This window comes from Mus caroli, chromosome 12, assembly GCF_900094665.2.
Source record: "Mus caroli chromosome 12, CAROLI_EIJ_v1.1, whole genome shotgun sequence".
NCBI lineage: Eukaryota > Metazoa > Chordata > Mammalia > Rodentia > Muridae > Mus > Mus caroli.
Window position 1 is genome coordinate 77,868,549 of NC_034581.1, and position 9,496 is coordinate 77,878,044.

Sequence of the window (9,496 nt, forward strand, 5' to 3'; positions counted from 1 at the left end):
GAATATTTACATAGTGCCAACAAAACCACTGAATCCCATTCATTAGCTTTGGGCTTTGTAAATCGCGGTTTTTAACCCCCGAGCTCCTTGTACACCACCGTGTTGCAGTGCAAAAAGTTGGAAGGCTGCAGTTTCCTCCAAGAAATTACTACTCGTGTTCCACTGTTTGCTAATAATGCTCTGGGTTCCGCGGCTGTTCAATATTCTTGTTCCCGAAGTGTTTTCTTGATCTCAGCCACCTTCCCCGGTCGGTTTCTGAGAACTGGAGAGTCCAGGACAGCAACTCCCTTCCTCCTGGAATGTCTCAGTGTCAGGCTTGCGGACAGCCACGGCTTTTGTTACGTAATTCACGGGTGGTCACTCCGCCCTGTCCCCTACGACCACCGTTCTCCACTGTCAACGATTCACAATGATCTGACACGGCCAGCTTGGGAGCGAAGTGAGACCTGGCGCTTTTTAGGCAGAAGGTTGGGGAAATTTTGAGGCAACTTTAGGAAACGCAGCTAGGGAAGTCTGTAACTAGGCAAAAATTGTTAGAGCCTGAGGTAGGTGTTGCTAGAGTCCCCTCTGGGAACGGCTCTAAGAATTCAGGCGTCACCTTTCTGGACTAAGATAGGAGGTGAAAAGAATTTGCAAGTGAATGTTCAGACGTGACTCGTGGCTTCCCCAGTCTGCGGCTGCTCAGAATCTGGTAAACCCCAGAAGAAACTGAGAGACTTCTGCGAACTCAGACTTACCCGGAGCACAGGGAGACTCGGAGTGGGCGAAAACGCATGAAATCACATAGAGGGCACAGGCATCGTTAGCGTATAGAAGCCGGGCTTCGGCCCCCTTGGCTGTTTAATCAGGTCAAATAGCTGGGGGCTGGGAAGTGAAAAGGAAACCGAGAGATGCTGAATTGCAGTTCACAATTCCACCTGCTCTCGCCTTTTACGACTCTCGATGAATAAAGTAAAATACAATTACAAAGCAGTCCAGAACTTTCAGATTCCAGCTCCATTCACTATCAGAGTTACAGATAAGCCCAGCAAAGCTGAGTGAGTCGGAGCCTGCAGACTGGAAATATTTAACTCTTTGTTTGCCTAGTAGGGTGATGTTCTCCCACCCTCTCTTCTCGTTACAGAGTCACATGTTGAGAAAACTGGCATTGATGAATTCTAAACAGAAACAGGTACAATGGTGCTCCCTTAAAGTTCAAAACCAGCCTGGACGACATATGGAAACCCAGTCTCACTACCCACCCCCCAACATGGGAACCCAGTCTCATCTCCCTGTTTCCTCCCCCCCAAAAAAAAAAATCGTATTGCCTTGGCTTTTGTACTTCATGGAATGTCATTTTAACTGTCAATACAATTCTGACTTTATAGTCACTTTTATCACTTCTGAGAAACGTAGAGGTATTATTAACTTTGGGTTTTGTATCATAGATTAAAAGGACACAGATTTGGACCAAAGTCTTCAAAAGCAAGGGACTTAAGAGTAAACATGCTTAAAGGAGACAGGAGCCTGGACCAGAATTAAAGTCTGGTGTTCAGCAGTGCTGTACAATAGTAATATAGACTCTGAAACCCATCTGTCTGCCCACCATTTGCCAGCTGGTGACATAAAGAATATGGGGAATCCCGAGAAGATGACAACAGGGGATAGAAATAATTCTCTTACTTCTGAAATGCATTGATTAGAGCAAACGAACAACGTTGATAGCAATGTTTCCATGATTTAACTCCATAAACCTAAACCCTTCTTACTGGTTGTGATATCAAAACGGTTTTTTTTTTTTTTAAATCACACTTGGAGGGCTGGAGAGATGGTGTCATGGTTAAGAGCACACGTTGGTCCTTATGAGGATCTAAGGCAACCCCCAGCACCTGCATGGTGGCCCACAGCCTTCTAACAAGAGTTCCAGGGGAGATCTGATGCCCTCTCCTGGACAATGCAGACACGGGCACGCACATGGTGCACAGACATACAAAACACTCGTACACATAAAATTAAACTAATCACAAGTCAAAGGGCTAGCTCAGGGACTCAGAGCCTACCAAATACATATCTGCCTTTGGGGTCAGTCCCTGACAGCCCAAGGGGAAAAGGGAAAGAATGGTGATAAAGGGAAGGGAGGAAAGAAGGGAAGGAGAGAGGGAGGGAGGGAGGGAGGGAGGGAGACACAATCCTATTTCTAAAGCTCTATTGGTTCATGCATGGATATGAACTCCATCGTTTCTGCCTTAGTCTAGGTGGCTAAGCAGGCTATTTGGAATGCAGAAGGGAACCAGAATAATTATGACATCTCCATCTCCCCTAGGTAGCAGTGAGCTTTGGAGTCCAACCAGAGCATCCTGAGCCCAGGTGACTATTGAACATTTGATAAGTGGTAATTCTAACTGAGATGTGTCAAATATACACACGATCTCATAGGCTTAGCACCAAAAAGGGAATGTAAATTAGCTCATGAGTTTGACTCTTGTAGAGAAGGCCACACATATCCTTGCTGTCAAACCCCTCCCTCTCTCTTCCTCCCAATCCTTCTGCCTATATTAACATATCCCTTCTTTAAAGATAGGGTTTCATGTTGTAGCCCTGGCTGCCTCATGAATACTGGAATTAAAGGCATGCATGACGCCCAGACTTACATTAACTTTAGATTGGTATTACACTTCCCTCCAAAAAACTGAATCATTTTATATTGATCATGTATAGAAATTATATTTGGGGGTTCCTAGATTAAATAAAATGTTAGTAAAACTATTTTCACGATTTCTTTTTACCTCTTAAAAATGTGATTAGTAAGCCGGGTGTAGTGGCGCACGCCTTTAATCCCAGCACTTGGGAGGCAGAGGCAGGCGGATTTCTGAGCTCAAGGCCGGCCTGGTCTACAAAGTGAGTTCCAGGACAGCCAGGGCTATACAGAGAAACCCTGTCTCAAAGAAGAAAAAACAAACAAACAAACAAAACAAAACAAAAATGTGATTAGTAGGAAATTTCAAATCACACATGTGGCCCAGCTTATATTTTATTGGATAGCTTTACACAGGAAAGAAAGGTAGGGTCCAGTCTCAATCACATTAATTTTCCTTTACATAGTTTTCTCTAACTATCCATTGATGTCATGAGCAAACAAACCTCTTAAACACAGCTCAAGAATACACCAAGTGACCAAGAACCTAAGTCACAAGGGCACCCATCTCTGTTTACTCCTGAAAATCTTTAGAGGCTGGAGAAATGGCTCAGTGGTTAAGGAACAAGATTCAATTCCCAGCACCCACATGGCAGCTCACAATTGTCTGTAACTCCAGTTCCAGGGACTCTGACACCCTCACATACACATACAAACAGGAAAGACACCAATGTGCATTAAATTGAAATAAATAAATACATCATTAAAAACAATTAAAACATCTGCAGACGAAGGCAAGGCATGCAGACATGCTCCAGTGGAAAGTACCACCCTTGCGACACACCTAAATACGAGAGAGGACAAGGGTACCCCAAACAGTCAAAGGATCCGTTTGAAAGAGTGTGAGCCAGACCTGATGGCGTAAACTTACAATTCTACCTACCCTGCAGTCTCAAGGAGAAAGACAGAAAAAGTTCAGTCCTACCTAGCTTACAGATGGAGTTCAAGTCCAGCCTGGAAAACCTAGTGAGGCCATGTCTCAAAATAAAGAGTAAATGAGGAGAGGCTGGAGAAATGCCTCAGCAGTTAAAAGTACTGGCCGCTCTAGCACAGGACCTGGTTCCATTTCAAGCACCCACATGGTATCGTACAACATTCTGTACCTACAGTTCTAAGGGATCTTTCGCCCTCTTCTGGCCTCCATGAGTACTGCACATGCTACAAAGATACAAGTAAGCAAAAATCCCATACACATAAAATAAAAATAAATAAATCCTTGAGAAATTAAGAGTGGTGTTAGGAAAATAGCTACGTGCTACAGTGATTACCAAACATGTATAAGGCCCTAGGTTCAACCCTGAGTAGCACACCTTAACAAAAACAAGAGAAGTGGGCCACAAAAGCAATCTAAAATGAACACAGTCCCTCAAGGGCTCTGGGAGCTGGAAGAATTTTTATTAAAAACAAGAGCAAGCTCCCCACTCCCCTTCTCCATTCATCCACAGCACAAGTAGCCATGACCTTGGTGAGAGCTTTCCTGAGATCCACAACCAGTAAACACTGAGCTGAACTAAAATTCCTTTGAAGAAAATGAAACATTAAAACTGTAGTCAGCAAAGTCAGGTGTTGGCTCACACCTTTAATCCCAGCACTTGTGTGGCAGTGGCAGGAAGGTCTCTGAGAGTTCAAGGCCAACCTGATCTACAGAACTTGTTCCAGGAAAGCCAACACAGAGAAGCCCTGTCTCAAAAACCAAATAATAATAATAATAATAATAATTAATAATACCCGTGGAGGCTAGCATCTAGTTAGTCAGCAAGGTGTTTGCCTAGCATTCAGGAAGCCCTGAGTTCAATCCCTAGCACAGAATCTGGATGTGGTGGCGCACAGGTGTGCTGTAATCCCAGCAATTAGGAAATGGAAGACCAGAAATTCATAATCTTAAGCTAGATTATGAATTAGAAGCCAGCCTAGAATATATAAAACCCTACAATTAACAAAATTAAGTGTGGACTAAACCAGAAATGATGGTTCGTACCTATAATCCTAGCACTTGGGAAGCAGAGGCAGAAAGATCAGGATTTCTTGGCCATTCTTGTCTACATAGGGAGTTTAAAACCAGCTTGGACCTCATGAGCGCCTATCTCAAAAAAAAAAAAAATCCTCTTTTTCTCAATGCCTGGAGAATGAGGGCAGAAGAGTTATTCCTTTCTCCGTATCTCAAAACTCTTCCCCCAAATCAAGCTGTGGGCGTGGGAGACACTCCCGGGGGATGCCTAAGAAACCTATTTCAGGGGAGCGTCAAATGGAAACAGTATTTGCTGCTTCCCAGTGGCTCTGTTCCTGAGTTCACTCTGTCATTTATCCAAGCACAGAGGGTTTTCTCTCAGGGGAGGAGTGGTGCTAGGCACAGGCACCAAGATAAAAATAAACCAGGCAGCCACCTAATAGTCGCACAAGCCTCTAATCCCAGCAGAGGCAGGTGGATCTCTGAGTATGAGGCCAGCCTGGTGTACAGAGAGAGTTCCAGGACAGCCAGGGCTACACAGAGAAACCCTGTCTGGAGAAACCAAATAAAGAAATGAGCAAACAAACCAGGCATGGAAACAACCCTCCAAATGCAATTCCTATCCATCTGCAGAGAGACCAGAGATAGTAAAGCAAGACCAGCAAGCAGAACAATTGCTTGATGGGAGTTAGGAAGAAAAAGGACTTCCCTGCCGTCTTCCACTGAGACCTGGTGCACACAATCCCATGGTCATAGCCCTGAGTATCTAATGGGTGCATCTACAGTTTAGGATTGTTGAGGGTTCAAAGTACAGAGGATTTGATACATTAGCAAGAGGCAAAGCAGTGATCGGGATCAAAAAGACCCGAGTGGAGACACTGAGCCACTCCAACCTCAGGAGAGGGAAAGGCTCCATGGAGGAGATGTCTCTAAATTTGTTCCTTGCTTAAGGAGACCTTAGAAATGACACAAGAGGTAAACGTCTTCTAAACTAAATGTGTAACACAGCAACAGCTACTCTACACAGCAAGATTCCCTACTGCCCGGCCTTGGGGCACAGAGAAGCCAAGGTCAAGCCCTGCATATAAGGAGCCGGAAGCATCGGTCACCAGGGGTAAGATAAAGATCCGGGTTATCCCTTTAGACCGGATACTGACTTAACTGTGGGCTTACTCCCAAATGGCAATGACACAGGGGCAGGGTGGGAGGGAGTATGAGTGCACCTTCAAAAAGACATTTGTAAGAGCATTGGACTTGTGAGCAAGCCCTCAGGTTAAAAAATAATAATAATAGCTGCATAGGATGAGTGAGCAGGAAAACACGGGAGAGAGGAGGTGAGTGTAAATAGACATGCGGCTTTTGGTCCCCGAGGCAGCTGACCAACACCAAAAGATTCTAAGCCTGGGCTGCAAATGAGGAGACTGACTTTGTAGGGAAAGAGCAGTGGTGTGGGTTACAGGAGACTGGGGCAGAGGTCAGGGAACCCCTGGGATGGAGGTCAGGGAACCCCTTAGGAGGTGGAGACACAGCGCTCCGGCCAAAGGATGATGGCCAGTGGGTAGAGTCGATGGTTTCTAGAGAGCGTGTGGGCTCTGGCCACCAGCTATCTAAGAGCTTGAAGGACATGGAGAGATATCAGGGCGCTACTCCTGGATACAGACATCAGGCCGTTCCTGTTGACAAAAGCAAAGACCGTCCGTCCATGGCCTTGAGCTGGAGGCCTTGGATGTGCAGAAACTTTGCTACTTGCTGCTATTGAGTGAAGCTTGCCTTCCTACACGGATCTTATTGGTTCCTCTCCTCCCTGTAACTGGAACAATTTTCCCCCTGCGGTCATGGGGTCATGGTGGGATTCTCTCTACTCGATATCTTTTACTTCATTTATCTTTTTGTTGATTGGTTAGGCTTTTTTTTGGGTGGGGGGGAGCTCTTCCTAGTCCATAGCTCACACTGACCTAGAGTTTACTGGGTAGCCCAGGCTGGCCTTGAACTCACAACAATCCTGCCTCACCTTCCCAGGTGTTGGGACTATAGGAATAAGGCATCATGCCCAGTTGTGTACTCCACTCTCAGCTGGGACTCTTCCAAATCCTGCCCCTCCTGCTAATCCTTCTTTACCTCAGAGACACTTTAAAGTTGGGGGGGGGGGTGCCTTCTGGTTAGCTTCCTGTCTTAAGAACAGATTTTAAAGGTGGGTGGTGTCACTGGGAGGCAGAGGAGGGCAGATCTCTGAGTTCGAGACCAGCCTGGTCTACAGATCGAGTTCCAGGAGAGCTGGTGCAACAAAGAGAGAAACCCTTGTCTCAGAAAACAAACAAAAAAAAAAATAGATTTTAAGACTCTGTTCGCAAGGAAGAAATCAAGACCGCATCAACTGGGTGTGAAAACACACACCTATAATCCCTGCATTTGGTAAGCAAGAAGATTAAGAATCCCAGGACAGCCTGACCTATGCAGAGACCTTGTCTCTAAAAAGCAAACAAAAAGAAAAACCCTTCCTTAGAGGCACAAAACACACACCCTATGCCTAAGTAGTGACTGGACAAGAAAAGACAACAGAGAAGACTTTTTTCCCCTCATCTTTCTCCTCTCTGATTATATCCAGGAGCCAGTCCCCACACAGGACCAGTCGCTGCCCCTTTTCCACCTCACTGAAGCCAGTCCAGCCTGAGCTGGCCTTGGATCTTCATTCCAGTGAACCACTGGCTACAGAACCCTTGTGGCTCTTTTTAAAATAGCTAATGCTCTCTCTTTACCCTCTACCTGCCAAGTCTGCTCTGCCAAGCGCTCCCTCGCCCTTGTAGATGGTTGAAACCTTGGGAGCTCTTACATCCTGAGTTAAAGCACTGGCAAGACTCTTGCACAGGGGAGGAAAATACTGGACACTGCCACCAAAGGGTGACCCAAGAGAGATGCGAATCAAATTTCTCTCTGATCAGACACACACATTGGTGGAACAAATGCAGCCCCATTTGGCCATTTCCTAAGCAATCTTCTCAGAGTCTGTGGAGGTGGCCTCCCAGGATCCCTCAAGAGGGCTCACTGCGGGGTGTTGCTTTAAGTGTGGTGACACTCCCCAGCACCTGTTTCCCTCACTCACCCCCCACTTACATGACCTCAGGCTTCTCTGCTCTGGCACTAGGCAGAAGTCATCCCAAAGTCTATGAGCTAAGCAAAGGAGGGCACACCAAGCCTTGTTGTTCTGTCAATATTTACACTACTATATAAAAATAGGTGTCTACCAGCGGGAGAGATGGACAGAAGCCACGAGACCTAAGATGTCCCACACTCTGGCAAAGACTGGGACAGAGAGAGGCCTGCTGGCTTCAAGCAGATGTTTTCCATTCTCTGACAGCTCTGGGCGATGAACTCTGACCTGCATAACTGCAAAAGGACCTCCACTCCACGTTTACTCCAAATTAGAAGGGAGGAGGCAGCAGCCTTACGCACCAGATGTGGTAGTGTCTCCCTGTGATCCTAGCACGCAGGAAGCTGAGGCAGGAGAAGCGAAAGTTCAAGGCCAACCTGATCTACTTAGCAAGACACTGGCTCAAAAAAAAAAAAAAAAAAAAGGAAAAGGAAAAAAGGAAGAAAGGAAGAAAGGAAAGGAAAAGAGGAGAGGAGAGAAGAGAGGAGAGGAGAGAAAAAACAGACTAAGCACAACTGACCTCACCCCCACCATTTACAGTGTTGATTATTGGATGGTTGCTTGGGGGGTGTGGTGCAAACTCTAACTTAAAAGTACTATTTACATACCAGGCTAGCCTTGAACTCACAGCAACCCTGCCCCATCCCCCCCCTCCCGAGAGTCAGGACTGTAGGAATAAGAAGTCACACCAGGCTTTGTACTCCCGCTTTCCCCCAGGGCCTCTCTCTCCCAACCCCCCACCCCCACCCCCTCCTGCTAATTCTTCCCTTTACCTTCGGACACTTTAAAATGACCTGGGGGGGGGGGGAGCGGTCCTTCTAGTGTTTAGGATGGCCCTGGGTCTCAATACAAAGGATTCTGGGACACAGGCCAACCCCATAACACCAAGAACCCCAAAGAAGATAATGAATAGGGAACTGGTACTGAGATCATGTCTACAGCGGTCTCTTGGAGTAACGGGCATCAGTGGAAGGTGCTGTTTATCACAACGGTAGGAAACAAAAATCTGCAGGTCAAGGCTACTAAAAAAAAAAAAAAATTACAAAAGAAATTAACTTGCAATCTCTGGTCCCTGCCAAGGATGATACAGCCTGTTTTTACCTTGTACCGCAGCTAAAACCGTGCAGCAACTATCGTGTAATAGTCGGGAGTCACGGGTAACTGAAAGTTAGGGCTGCTGTCTACACCCAAGTGAGCTTGTTGGTTAGTGAACCTAAAAGCCATCGTGTTCCTAGGCTTTTAGATGCAATGGCTATTAAGCATTTTATATTTCGAATTCGTTGTTGTTGTTGTTTTCTGATAATCTTATGAATTATTTATTTATTTTATGTATATGAGCACACTGTAGCTGTCTTCAGACACGCACCAGAAGAGGGCATCAGATCCCATTACAGATGGTTGTGAGCCACCGGGTGTGGTTGTTGGGAATTGAACTCAGGACCTCTGGAAGAGCAGTCAGTGCTCTTAACTGCTGAACCATCTCTCCAGCTCCTTCTGATAGTCTTAAATAGCCCTGGCTGCCTTTAAATTCTCTTTATAGTCAAAGATGACCTTGAACTCTGGATCCCCCTACCTTCCACCTTCTAGGTCTGGAATTATAAACACATGCCATTACACCCTGCAAATTTTAAATATTTTGTAGTTTGGGTTTGGGGTATTTTGGTTGGTTGGTTAGGTTGGGGGGGGTTGTTGTTGGTTTTTGGGGTTTTGTTTTTTTTTTTTTTTT